This window comes from Carassius carassius, chromosome 18, assembly GCF_963082965.1.
Source record: "Carassius carassius chromosome 18, fCarCar2.1, whole genome shotgun sequence".
Taxonomy (NCBI): Eukaryota; Metazoa; Chordata; class Actinopteri; order Cypriniformes; family Cyprinidae; genus Carassius; species Carassius carassius.
The window spans coordinates 20,941,685-20,956,062 of NC_081772.1; the positions used below are offsets into that span (position 1 = coordinate 20,941,685).

At 37.5% G+C, this 14,378-nt stretch overlaps 1 protein-coding gene across 10 annotated transcripts in view; it reads right to left on the minus strand.

The window, feature by feature from the left end:
* LOC132092654 (ras-specific guanine nucleotide-releasing factor RalGPS2-like) overlaps positions 1–14,378 on the minus strand; it is a 102,961-nt gene that overhangs the window by 84,434 nt on the left and 4,149 nt on the right. For 2 of the 10 annotated variants that reach the window (XM_059498988.1, XM_059498984.1), the window contains exon 1: positions 6,530–6,625. The exons of the other annotated variants lie outside the window; for them this stretch is intronic. The gene's annotated coding sequence lies outside the window, so the exon portion shown is untranslated. Of the gene's footprint in view, positions 1–6,529; positions 6,626–14,378 lie in introns of those variants that run through there. 10 annotated transcript variants of the gene reach the window in all.

The following is a 14,378-nucleotide window of genomic DNA, read 5'->3' on the forward strand; positions in this document are numbered from 1 at the left end:
TGGCTATGAGTTATTCACTCCATATTGCGCTTAATAACTCCATTTATCATCTAGCACGTCCAACTCTATTTCCTTATTCATGCTCGTTTCACTCTTAGATGTACTGTATATAACCTTAGTAGTACTGCTACGTCTAAATATTTATGCGAAATAAACGATATAGAAAACTCTCACAGAGGTTATACTCTATGGTAATGATATAAACCACCATATCCCCCAGCCCTAGTCACAGAGTAACTGTTTTGAATAATGTTAAAATCAAAGGACTAATTGCTTTTAAGTGGAATCGTATTGCATTGCGTTTGGTTCTACCAATGGTGTGAGTTTGGTGAAGTCAATCTGTTTGGCTGACCAATGACAGATTGGGAAGGGGGGGTGTTGAGAAGCCTGTTAGAAAACAAGTATTATTAGTTATGTTAGATGATGCTAGTGGCACAGAAATTGCATATTTTAGCACAAGGTGCTCAACGCAAATTTTCTACTGGCCCAGATGGGTTAGTGGTTCAAATTTTTACTTGCCTGCCAAAACTTCCACTGGCCTTTCACTGAAGTCAAAATGTTTTACACTATGTGTGGACAAAAACAAACAAACAAACAAACAAACAAACAAGTGATCTAGATATTATTTTACATGAAATTGCACTTGGCATTACATAACATGTCCTTGGGTTTTCTATTAGGTTTTTCTGAGGTGAAGGGTTTCCTCAGGAAGTATAGATCTTGTCGTCTCTACAACTTGCGAATTCCCCAACAAATGTAGTTCAGTGAAGAGGAACACAGACCGTCAGTGACCCAAATCTGTTTGTTCTCTCAGAGGTCACCAGGGCAAAGGGTGTGTGTTAAAGCACTGCTATGCAGCTGACTGTTCTGAAACATCTGTTATGTAGTCCAGCTCCGAGAGCCCTCATTATAATTTCACTCTTCAATCTTTTTGTGTTTTCCCCCGTCTGAATCTGACCGTCACAGGACAATATTTCATTGTGTGTAAGTGTGTGCTACATGAAGAAAAGCAACAGCTGTGGCTAAGCAAACAGTTGTATCACTTCGCCCTCGGTTCTCCTCTTCTCGTTCTCGTTGCCCCAGGTCCCCTTGAGAGCACTTGTGCCTACATTTTCAAACTGCACCATGCACGTGTCACACAAACAACACAGATAAACCCCCAAAAACCCAATACTACCATCAGACAACTGCATGACAGGATGAGTTACAGCCTCAAAACACTTGAAATCCCTAAATATAGAAAATACATTGTTCTCTGCTTGTGTGTGTGTGTGTGTGTGTATGTTCACACCCTGTCCACTCCCACACATGACAAAGACTCACTCACAGCTTTTGAATCTCTCGACAGAACAGATAATGGGTAACCTAGGGTCCGCCCAACACCCCCTCAGAGTGTGTGACTTGTTTGGGCGGAAGCCTGAGCCTCGGAGCGACGTGTCCAGGCAGAAGCTAACTAAAGGCCCCAGAGGAATAACCGGAAAACGCCTGACTGCAGAAGACAGCGGACATTAAAGGCCATTATGAGGTGAAGAAGACAAAAGGACAGAAAGACGGATGCACTTCCCATCTTCGCATCCCTTCAGCGCCAGATGCATGCGACCAGTGCAGGATGTGAAGTTGTTATTGACACACAAAATCAGACTCGAGCAGGAAGAGAAAGATGGAGGGAGACTTTTTACTAATTTCCAAAAATATCTCTCTTCCCACAAGGAGAAAAACTGTCGCTGTGAGTGTGTGTGTTTGAAATTAATTTAGATTTTATGTGGACTTTAATGCAGCAGAGCCAGAGACGATTAAATAAGCAAGAAACCACACCGTCCATGTGTCTGAATATACCTACATCACTACAATATGTACAGGTGAAAAACAATACATAAAATAAGTAGAATGTCCAAATTCACAGTACTCATAATCGGTAGTCCCTGGACTACTTCAGGCAAGATTCTAACATGCCCATCTCATGGACATTTTACATCTCAGGAGGCCACAGGAAACACAGCTGACACTTGTTGGTCACATGACAGACTGTAGTATGTACAGATATTATTAAACACACATTCATATGCAGTACTGCTTGAAAGTTTGTGAATTGTCTATATTTCTGCAAAAATATGATGCAAAATATTTTTTCCAAGTTCTGAAAGTTGACAAAGAAAATACAGTCAAACAAATGAGATAAAGTATATTCTTTGTCATTTATAGAGCAAAATTATCCAGTGTTACATATCTGTGAGTGGCAAAATCTTTGCTTTCAGTATCTGGTATGACCCCATTTTCCATCAATAATTGCAGCTGAAAGTTCCTTGTAACTGCTGATCAGTCCTGCTCAACCGCTTGTAGGAATTTTAGCCCATTCTTCAGTACAAAACCACTTAAATTCTGGGATTTGCTTCAGGTCCTTCCACAATTTCAATTGGATTAAGGTCGTACTTTGTTTAAAGAGCAAAATTTAATGTTTTGTAATAGCGGAGTCATTCTTTGGTAGAACATCTCGCGTGCTTGGGATCGTTGGCTTGCAGCATGACCCACTTTCTCTTGAGATTCAGTTCTCAGACGGATGATATTTTCCTGGTATAATTCAGAATTCATTGTTCCATCAATGATGGCAAGCCATCCTGGCACAGAAGCAGCAACACAGGCCCAAACCATGATACTACCACCACCATGTTTCACAGATGGGATAAGGTATGCTGGAATGCAGCGTTTTCCTTTCTTCAAACATAAAACTTCTAATTTAAACCAAAAAGTTATATTTTGGTCTCATCAGTCCACAAAACATTTTTCCGGTATTCCTCTGGCTTGTCCATATGATCTTTAGCAAACTGTAGATGGGCAGCAATGTTCTTTTTGGAGAGCAGTGGCTTACTTCTTGCAACCATGGTTGTTTAGTGTTCTCCTGATGGTGGACCCATGGAAACTAACATAGCCAATGTGAGAAAGGCCTTTAGTTGCTTAGAAGTTATCCTGGGATCCTTTGCAATCTTGTGGACTATCACACGTCTTGTTTTTGGAGTGATCTTTGTTGGTGGGGCACTCCTGGGGAGGGTAACAATAGTCTTGAATTTCCTCCATTTGTACACAATCTGTCTAACTGTGGATTTGTGGAGTCCAAACTCTTTAGAGATGGTTTACTAACCTTTTCCATGAGCAACAACAACTATTTTTATTCTTAGGTCCTCAGAGATCTCCTTTGTTCGTGCCATGAATTCACTTAACATGATCAGACTTTTTAAATAAAACATGGCAAGCACTGACACAACATAAACGGTATCTGACAAGAAGGTCTGTGGCATATGAAGATGCAATTTTATAATGTGGCAACTGCCAATTTCTGATAAACTAACTAAAAGTATATATTTTAAATATAGACTGCATAAAACATGGACGTAGTGTCTGTGACGTCACCTATAGATTCCTGAAGAGCGTTTTTGAAGCTCAAAGTGGACAGAGGGCTGTCGCCATCTTGGCAGCGCGTCACCGTGATAATCCCAGATATTTGAAAATTGGCAAAAGGCAGGATGTGGTTGCTAAAGCCACGCCCACCTAGCTCGACAGTGGTGACAGCAGCGGCAATCCACCGGTCACTCAAGTGGCCACGCCCTTATTCAGAACTTTAAGGCGTAATATAGTTTAAACATAAGTAAAAAAAATCCTCTCCTCACTTTGTCATGAAAGACAAAATTAGCTATATAGACCAAAATAATTTTTTTAACCATGCTTTAAACATGTTTCTTCTGCTGTAATGTTGAGCATTTTAACATGTAGAGTCTAAGGGATTGACTCCCTTTTGCAGCCAGCCTCAAGTGGCCAGTCGATGAATTACAGTTTAAGTCACTTCCTTGTTGGCTTCAGAGAGAGAGTGGGAGGTTGCCGCTCGATTTTAAAGCATTTACCAAGCAAATTGGGACCCAATCAAGACCTTAATACAAAATGTCTGTAGTGACGTGAGGGCTGTAGAGATGGTGTGACTGTTATGAGGAACACAGAGGAAATTTAGTCTCACTGAGTTCTGAGACCTTACACAGGGCGTTCCTCACAATCCTGTGTTGCAAACCTGTGTGTGTGTTCTGGCAGTGAACTGTGGTAGCCTAATGAACTGCACCTTTCTCTGAAGACAATGTGTGAAGAACCCAACACAGAAGACTAATCTCACACACACACAGAGCTGTTGCGTGCATTAAGTGCAGTGGGCTTAACACAGGTGAACAGATTGGAAGATAATCTGCCACAGAAAGAGAAAGAGAGAGAGATTTAAACATAGTATACAAGCTAAATCACATAAACAGTACATATCACAACCACTAGAAAAGTAGATTAAAGAAAGGCTATGAAATAGCAAAAAAAGAAGATCGGAGACGAAAGACAGAGAAAAAGAAACAAGAGCACAAGGACAGCCCAAGTTCATCATCTCCATATGGCGGACAGCAGAGGCTCATGGGAGAGAGCTGTGACTTACCCACAGGCAAATACACTTCTGTCTGACACGCCGCACTACACAGCTTTACACTGGCATAACTGTATATCATTCAGATATACATATACACATATATATGTATGAGAAATAAACAGAATTAAATAAACCAGACATGCGTATTTGGAGGCTTTTAAAAAAAAAGTGTCAAATGGACAATTTATTTTTGCCTGTCTGCTGCCTTTGACGTCACAGCTTCTGTGAAGAGTTTTGGGACTTTGTGTGTTCTTCTTGTGCCTACAGCTAAAATCTGATCTAACTTCATATAACGAAACAAAATATACTGTTGTCCTGAAAGCACTGTTTTCAAACTCACACTAATCATGGCAGAAAATATATATATATATTTTTTTATAAAAATGTTATTTTTCCCAGCAGTACGAACTTGAAATGTTACTTTAAACATTCTGGATTTCACAAGTGACCCATGATGCAAGTACAGGGATCACAAAAATCACTAGCCCAGTGTTCCGTGGCTATTGTATCTTCTAGTCGGGCAACCAAAATGTTTGCTATCTTGAATAGTAATATAAAATTACTTCCTGATTCACATTGTTCACTGGCTGGTAGGGGTGAAACGCATCACTGATGATCATTTGCATGTGTTTACGTGTTTAAATGCACTAATTTAAACATTCAAGTATGTGATGAAGCTAAAGAGAATTCTATTCGGTACCCGCGTTCTGTTATTTGCATGCACTCAATCAGAGTGTACTCACACTAGGCAATCTGAACCGTGCCCTAACGTGTTTGAACCCCAAAGCCCGGTTCATTTGATAAGTGTGATCGCTCCGTACTGCTCCCATGCGCGATTCGTTTAGCCATCCCTGGTTCACATGAAAAAGGTGGGCCAGAGCATGGTTCATTTAGGCTCAGTTCCCATGGCATGTAGAGTTATTGCTTACCGTGCTAGAACAAGGAACAGCTACTATTTTGTTTGTGCTACTGTCATCATTACGACTGCAAACATCTTCAGTTACTATTACTACAGTACACTTTTCAATTAATTTAATTACTGCTGCAACAACTAATCGATAAAAGCAATAATCATCAATAATGAAAATAATCGACAACGAATGCCATTATCGATTAGCTGCATTTACCTAACACACGCGAAAAACTTCCACTAGTCCAGTCAAATTACAGCAGTGAATAATCCAAAAAAAAAAAGCGGATGAATCAGAGTAAGCTGCTGCGGGAAAGAGTGATCTTGAAAAATGATCCAAGCTGCCCTAAATAGGAGAATGCTTAATTTTAACTTCAAGCTAATCCATTAGCATAATGTTTAACACGGCCTGTCCTGTCAGGCACTATGACAGATGCATGTGCCGTTTAATATAAGCGATACATTTCCTCAGCACATAAACTACATTTTACAGTTATATCCCTTTCTTTTAATGTTATATAATCATGTGAATGTTTCTATTTTGCATGAAGGCTTATCCTGACAGTCTGTGTTAAACTTCAGTCTTTACTGAATAAGCACCGGCGCAAACATGCGCATCAAACAGTTAGAACACAGTAAAAAGTCTAAAAGCTATAACAATTATAGGTGCCACAATTACGTAATCGTTTAAAGTGGCAACTTATCGTTCAAAGTCCACTTATGTTATTCTGCACGCTTAAAATATGTTTTTTCCATTCTACATGTTATCTTATGGGTTTTTCCATTGTTTTAGTTTTAGTATAACATCATACCATTCATATTTTTACTTTTTTATAATTTAAAAAAAGAAACCAATCCAATGTATATTTGACATTTGAGGCTTAATACTATAGAGAAGCACTAAAGGTTTTTCAGTTAGAGTGTTTTCAGATTGTTATTTTCATATAAAATACTTCATGTAGTTGCATCAAACAATGATATAAACATCATTCAATGTAAATTGTGATCATTATTAATAATCACAATTGCAATTTCAAGGGAATAATCAACAATTATGAGTTGTCAATCGTGCAGCCCTAATTGGACATTAAATTTAGGTTTAAAAGTCAACATGTAATTCATGTATTTTTTGATAGCAACTGTAAATGGATAACAGAGTGTCTGGTTCTCACCTTACTGATGAACAGGAATTGTAGTTTGCGAGTAGGCCTAAAGCTGCAAATTCTTTCATTAAATGTCAGCTGCCCCTGTAATAATCCTCTGATTCATGCAAGTGAAAGTCTCTACACAGCATACATGATAAGTTTATTAGGCAGTCTATTAGCGAAAGTGGTTTTCTCCCTGTTATCTCGTACATGACGCAAGCCTGCTCCGGCCCAGAATGTTTAGTGCAGGTTTGAATGCAGGCATGTGGGGGAGTGGGGATGATCGTGCTTGGGCTCAGTTCAAAACAACTGGGCCTAACATACATGAGTACACCCTCAAAGTGTGCACAACAGAGAGCCTCATATAAGAGAGCGCACAAACACAGAATTGATTCCACTTTAGCGGATCCTTGCGTCTGAATGGACACATGCACACAAAATGATCTCAAAATAACAGTGTCGGCAAGTGTTCCCATGAACATAGTCAGTTGTGTCAAAAGTGAATGTAAACAATGGAGAAAGAAATTTCATGTGCATCATTATATTGGATCCGAGCATTCGGTCTTAAAGGGGCAGCAGCCTATAAATACCTGCTATTCCATAAGCGCCACCTGCTGTCAAAGAGTGACGTGTGTCTCATTCAGCCTGTCTGCTGTTTTTGTTTTTTTTAATCAGATGTGTTTTATGCAGTGTAGTTTCACTAAGCTGAAGTCAATCCATTCTTTTTTTTGCTTCAAATTTTGAAATTATACAATGGAATTATAATCTAAATAACATTTATTTAGCATCATTTAGCCTTTATGTGATGTGATAATATTTGTATTATTAAAAATTTAAAGTTAGTTTTATTATTTGACATTTCAATTTCACAAAGAAATGTGGCATTTAGTCTAAGAAATAATATTTTCATTTATTATTCGTCTTAAATCAAATTTTGTTGAAAGAAATGGTGAGAAAATTGTATTGTGAAAACATCATGATTTGACAATCGTTACATCACTACATGCTACTAGTTTTTACTGGTGTCGAAGTAAATTGTTATTTAAACAATGTTATTTTAATTAGTAAAGGGCGATATAAACGATATGCGATATAAACTATACAAAATTGGCCTACGATAGAGATTTTAATACTATTGCACTATCGCGATAATGCATGTTGATGACGCAATCTACCCGCGCAATTTAGAGCCACGAGCTGCAGCTGACTGCAACGAATCATCATATTCGTCATCTTGAATAAACATGGCTGAAAGCGTCAGCGAAACAGAGGAGCTCGTGAAAAAGACCGGTGCAACATCCATTATTTGGACTTGGTTTGGATTTAAGCCGTCCGACAAGCAGCAGAAAAATATACTCTGTAGAGTGTGTGGGGCAAAAGTTCCAGCTAAGAGCGGTTACACGACTAATCTGTTCTACCAGCTCAAAACTAAACATGTCGTTGAATACCAGCATTGCCAGGCAATGCAGCCAACCGCAAGATCCAGTATGAAGAACGCAAGACAGAAAAAACAGGAACTGATCCAAACCTCCATCCAACAATCATTTTCAAAAGGTACTCCTTATATTAGAAAGAGCCCGCGATGGATTGAAATTACCAGGGCCATAACTGTTTACTTGTGTAAGGACATGGTCCCTTTTCAAACAGTAGAGAGAGAGACTACTACTATTACTACTGATAACGGAACGAACGTGGTCAAGGCAGCGTCTCTGAATGATTGGACCAGGCTGCAATGCTTTGGACACAGGCTGCAACTCGCCATCGGTAGGTTGAAACATTTTGTGCATATGCATAATTAATATTTATATATATATTAAGGACTTAAACAAACTAAGTATAGTGTCTTTTAGAAGGAAAGACTTTTCTTTTATCTGCAACATTGTGTTGTATAATAACAGTTTTGCTTTTGTACAATAAATGTTCTTAAAACGACATACAACATTTCTTTATTTCTTAAAAAAAAAATACATTTTGCAGTATAGCTTTCCTAAGGGTCTTATGTAACCTGTTCTGAAATGGTTCTATTATAATTTATATATCGCAATATATACCGTTATCGCAAGAGGCTGCAATGTATATCACAATATGGATTTTAGGCCATATCGCCCATCCCTAATTTTAATTAAAGAGACTTTTTTTTTTTTTGCTCATCCGAAGAATGATTCTATCTTTCACTCGAAATCCACATTGTGATACAAGCCTTGTTACAAGCTCTTGCAACCACTCTCTTGACCCGTTATTTGAAGAAAAATTACAATCAAAAGCTACTGAAGTATTCGATCATGCTGATTTTAATTAAAAAAAAAAAAACACACACACAACCCCAAACTTCTGATTGTTAGTGTATTCACAAGTGGAATGAGACATATCTCTATATTTCTGAAATGAAAACAAGCATCATGACCATAAAATCAGGCCAGGTGTAGATATCAAAATACTGTAGTTAATCCTCTCCTTAAAAGACTTCTCATTAAATTGCTATAAATTCCCTTAAAATTCTGAAATCCCTGTCAATTTTATGTCATGAACCTCAAACTTCCAGACCCCCAGTTGTCAGTTCCTCCCCTCACTTTGGGTGGTAGTTCAGAACCAGTGCTATTCCCAATTCGGAGTTGGTTCAACTGGTGAGCTTTCTAAGAACCAGTCTGCCTTTCCGCAGGCTAGATGGCTTTGTGAACTTACATCAGCATCCAAACACAGCGACTTCAACATGTTCGTGTTTAGCTGCGGTTTCAAAATTGGCGGTCAAAAGTTTATGTTCATCTTGTTGGTCACGGCAACACGCCCCCAGGGGTTCTTATTTATCTGGTTCCAGTGTTCACTGATTTTCTGTTTTATTTATCTATTTAAACTTTGTGTAGCCCAAGTAATTTATTAATTTATTAGGCATATGTAGTGTAATTTTATTTGTTTTGTTAATAAAAGTTTTATCAGTTTGTCTTTGTTGTTGCTTGAAATGAATCAACGCTGAATTGCAGCTAAACTGAAAGTGCGCATGGTGCTTTTTGAGGCTATTTAATAGCTAAAAAATGCGAGGAAAAGAGGGAAAACTAACAATTGCCTGATGCCGAATTGCGACAATTCAATTGCCGCTAATTTGAAAGTGAAAGTAAAATGTGCATGGCACTTTTACAAGCCATCTGAAATTGAAGAAAATAGGGAAACTCAAGTGAACAAACACCCCCCCACCCCAACGGTGATACTCGTATTACCGGTGTTATCACGTTTCAACTAACATGACAACCCTATTTGATGTGCAAGCTAAATGCTGCATGCTTACTGGCTCTGTAATTGGCTGTTAGATTAATCCATATGGATTAAAAATGCTCCTGAGCTTATCATCGTTACATAAATATTATCACGATTCAATATGATACCGTTTATCTGCCCAGCCCTACTCTGAGCCAGCACTCAAACTGCCTTGGTGGAAAAGGAATATCAGTGGAGTGATGAAAATGAGCACTTTAATAATGAGCAGTGAGCACCAATATCTAAGTCAACCAATCAGATTAAAGCCTGCAGTTTCAACTTTTTTTATGCACAATTTGCACCAAACAGTTCATGTCGATCCATGTGCAGTGTGGTTTGTCACCTGGTACTATCCATATTAATATACTCACCAGATGAGACCTAGTTCTGCTAAAAAAAGCAACAAAAAAAAAAAACACACACAAGACAAAGGCTATGGACTGACATTTCCTCAATGCAGAAGTCCAATACAAGATGTTTATTTTCATGTAGGACAGACGACATCGGGCCAAAGTTGACATGCCTTTGGGTGTGCGAGTATGAACAAGAAAGAGCAATCCTCACAGGCACTCCCTTTCTTCTGAAGTGCACACCAAAACACAAACCCCACGCAGCTGTGAGTGTGTGTGTGTGTGTGTGTGTGTGTTTGAGTTTGCGGTGAGAGAGGGGAAGCTAGCTCTCACAAGCTTGCTCAACTGTGACAAGGCTTGTGCTCAAGTTTTAAGTCATGTGATCTCTTCCTAAACATATTGTTTAAGAGGTGGTAAAGAAACTTGCATTTTGATGTTGATGTTTGCTGTGCGCCAATGAGACGCAATCTCTGCAGTCAACAAGCACCAGTTTTGGTGGCCTTGACCTACATTAGTGAATTTCAGCACAGCCTGCATGTAAATAGCTGTTCACTGCTTTCTTCTCATCCATCTCTTTCACCTGGTGCTTGAGATATAGGTCAACAAACCACATACTGTTCAGTGGCATATTTTTACACACACACACACACACACACACACACACACGGTTGATATCCACTGATATCTATTGTCCATATCTATGTATGTATCAAATAAATAAATGTTACAAATACAAAAATTCATACATAGACTGACTTGAAAACACCTCTTATATGATTAGCATGTTTTATTTTCTAAATTAAAGTTTTTATTGCATTTTTAGGAGAAAGTTGAAAAAGTCAAAAACATCAGGATATCATAATGAAGAACAAAAGTTTTATTAAACTTTAAACTTTATATATATATAGGATGATTATTTTTATTTTACCTTAAAATTACATCGACTTAATTGGATTTAAAAATTACTAGGGCTAGTGAAATCACGCACCTGAGGGAAATTACCGGTGATTAGAGAACCGGCTTTACTGACGAGATGCGCATAACGATCGGCCGATCGTGATCGGAGCAGCCCTAAAAATTACCTGCTGTAGCACACTGAAAAAAAATTTAGGCCAATGATTATATCTATAATTTTTTAACAAATAACAATTGTTATTTATTTTTCAATGGTTCAAGTTAAAAAATATAGATGTGAATCATTACCTTAATTTTTTTTTTAATTGGACGCATGAAACACTTTGCATCTTTGTTTTATTTGCACCAACATTATTTGATTTTAACATTTTGGAATAATTTATTTATATAGCATACTTTTATTTAGTCTCACTTGTAAAGATCTTTTTTTTATTAAAAAATTTTTCATTTTCCGGTTCTTAAACAAAATGAAAAAAACAAAAAAAATCAAGCCATTTCTCATTATTTCTTTTTAAGTAGAAAATCAAATGACCAAAACATAAACGGACCATTCAAGCGCGAATGAAGACCATTTCACAGGGGATGCCAGGTGTAAAAAATATATATATATTATTAGAAAAACTAAATTGAAAATCAAATGCCAAGTTGCCAACCCACCAAATTAATATTAGAATAATCTAATATTCTGGTCCAGCCCCACTAAAAACTTCATACATTTCTAAAACATATTTTGGTAGAGTAAACTTCTTAAGGCACCTCACATTTACTGTTGCTCAGCGAAATTTAGGGCAAAACAAATGCACACAAGATGTTCAAATTGGTCATGTAAATTCATAGCACTGACACACAGGTGACGTGTATGAAGCGTGCTTCAAACATCTCTACTACAGACAATGGACAGACCTTTTTTGCAACTCTTTAAAATTTCTAATAACTTGGCACATGTGAAAAAAGATGTTTCCTTTTCTTTGACAAACTGTAATGCAACATCTGCACACAATCACCTACTTCAGCTGACAGCCATTCAACATCATAGCCACTACTCTTCTCATTCCCAGAGACACACACACACAAAACTGAAAAACAGGGTATATCAAACCCAGTGGTTCTCAGCTACAGCTAAACGTTAACAGGTCTTTACAGAGTTCCAGAAAATCTGGATCCTGAAGTCTAACCAGTTGAGAGCCACTGATCAAACCCATCCTGAGAGATGATATGAGAAAGCAAAGACCCCACACATAACCAAACAAGGATCACGAGTACACACTCTTCCTATCTCTCTCACAAGCGTGCAACTGACCATAGAAGGTGACCAAGAACTAGATGAAAGGTTATAGATAAACTGCACCCACACATGCCACTTTAAGTGCTCTCTTAAACGAACAAACAAATGAAAGGTACAGCCAACTAATGTTAGTAGTGCCTGAGGTCAGTCTCAGGGACCATGTGAATGTGTGGTTGAGTGATGCCGTCATCAGTTTGCATTAGAACAAAACACAGTCTAACAGTGAAAACCATTCACTCTTGTGCGGTTCCAAAACTTAGTGTGCTGCCTACACAGACAGCATTTTAAGATTAGTAAGTGCTCTCCTGACATAAATACCATAGGATACCGTTTAACACAAATTCTAAGGCAGGATTAAATTTTTTCTTAATGAAGAAGCAGAGAATGAATTACGGCAAGCCCAATTAAAAAAATAATCCAATTGATATCTCTCTTCCTCTCTGCATTTTTCCTGCTGCTCTAGTTTGTTTAATAATCTAGCTTTCTAATAAACCTGTATGCTATAAATATTGAGAAAAAAGTCCATGTCTATATTAGCACTGAATACTGCACACTGAACAGTGTGAAATAGATCAACAGACCAATAATCTAGCCTGCGTCCCAATAATCAATATGACAAGATGACTGACAGGTGATTTCACAGTGACAGGACACAAGTATGCAACAGTGTGGCCATTCAAGTCTGTACTTTTTCATTCACAATTAAAGTACGTACTTAATATAAAAAAATAGTAGGCAAAATTGGATGCCACATTTAACTTTTTTTATAGTAAGTGGAAAATATACTGTATACAACAATAAATGTTTCACAATGTTGTCACGATATTATTAAGTTCAATTCAATTTGTTATTATCTAAGAATAAAAGGTGATTACATTTAAAGTGCCACTGTAAATTTTATTTTGCGGTCCACAGTTAGGTTTTGTTGTCCATGCACAGCAGATTATTGACAAGAAAACCTTAATAGAGAAACTTTCCAGGCTGCACACAAAAGCAAACATACAGTATAATCTGATTCACAAATAAGTGGCTCTTATGAACCGCATGTGGTTTCTATGTCAGTAAAGGCGGTAACAAATGATATCTAATGTCATTGACAGGCGACTGCACTGCCCCGTGTCAATGTTTAGAATGGGAATTTTCTCATAATTCTAATCAGCTGGACAAAATATGTAACACTAGCCTAGTGGTTTTTGGATATTTTACTGCAAATATCTTACAAATTGTACCTTTAACATTAAATTGATCCAAAGTGGCAGTAAAAATATTTATAATGTTACAAAAGATTCCTATTTAAAATAAATGCTTCAACTGCACAAATCATGAACAAAAGCACAAGGAATTAAATATATTTTCAAACATATTAAAATATAAACAGTTTTTTTTAATAGTGATGGATGATACCATATCTTAGTACTTTAAGGCTGATTTACAATACATATCTTGGTATTTTCAACGATTTTCTATTTCACAAAATTAATGATTACTGTATTTTTAAACAATTAAATGCAGCCATCGAGTTCTTAAGACTTCTTTAAAAAAAAAAAAAACACTTCCAAACCTCAAATTTTCCAAAAATAGTATATATTTTTTCAATGTCAAGGAAAGGTCACATTGCATTGTGGGATATACTACTCCTCTTTGTTTGCTCAGTTATATACACATTACATGTACACATTTTCACAAAAAAGCGGAGTGCAAGCACAGTGCATCAACAACAACATACTATAAAAAGAGAAGTCGCCACTGCAAGAATGTTTCCTTTTAAACAGCTGTAAAAAGCAATCATGAAGGAACTTCTATAATCTCATCAAAGCAAACACACTGTTAGCCTCCCTGTAACTACAGGTCTCTGAACAGTACTCCAAATTACATGGTTGCAGTGATGGCACAGCGCATAAAAGCCAATTCTACTGACAGATGAAAATGGAAATGGCAACCGTTCGTGGACAACTTAGTAATCACTGCAGTAATGCAATAAACAACGTCCTGTGAAAATACCGGTCATTTCTTGTTGCAGGGAGTCTGGGGCGCAACAAGCTAATCAAACAGCTGCTGTAATGTCTAGTGAGAGATA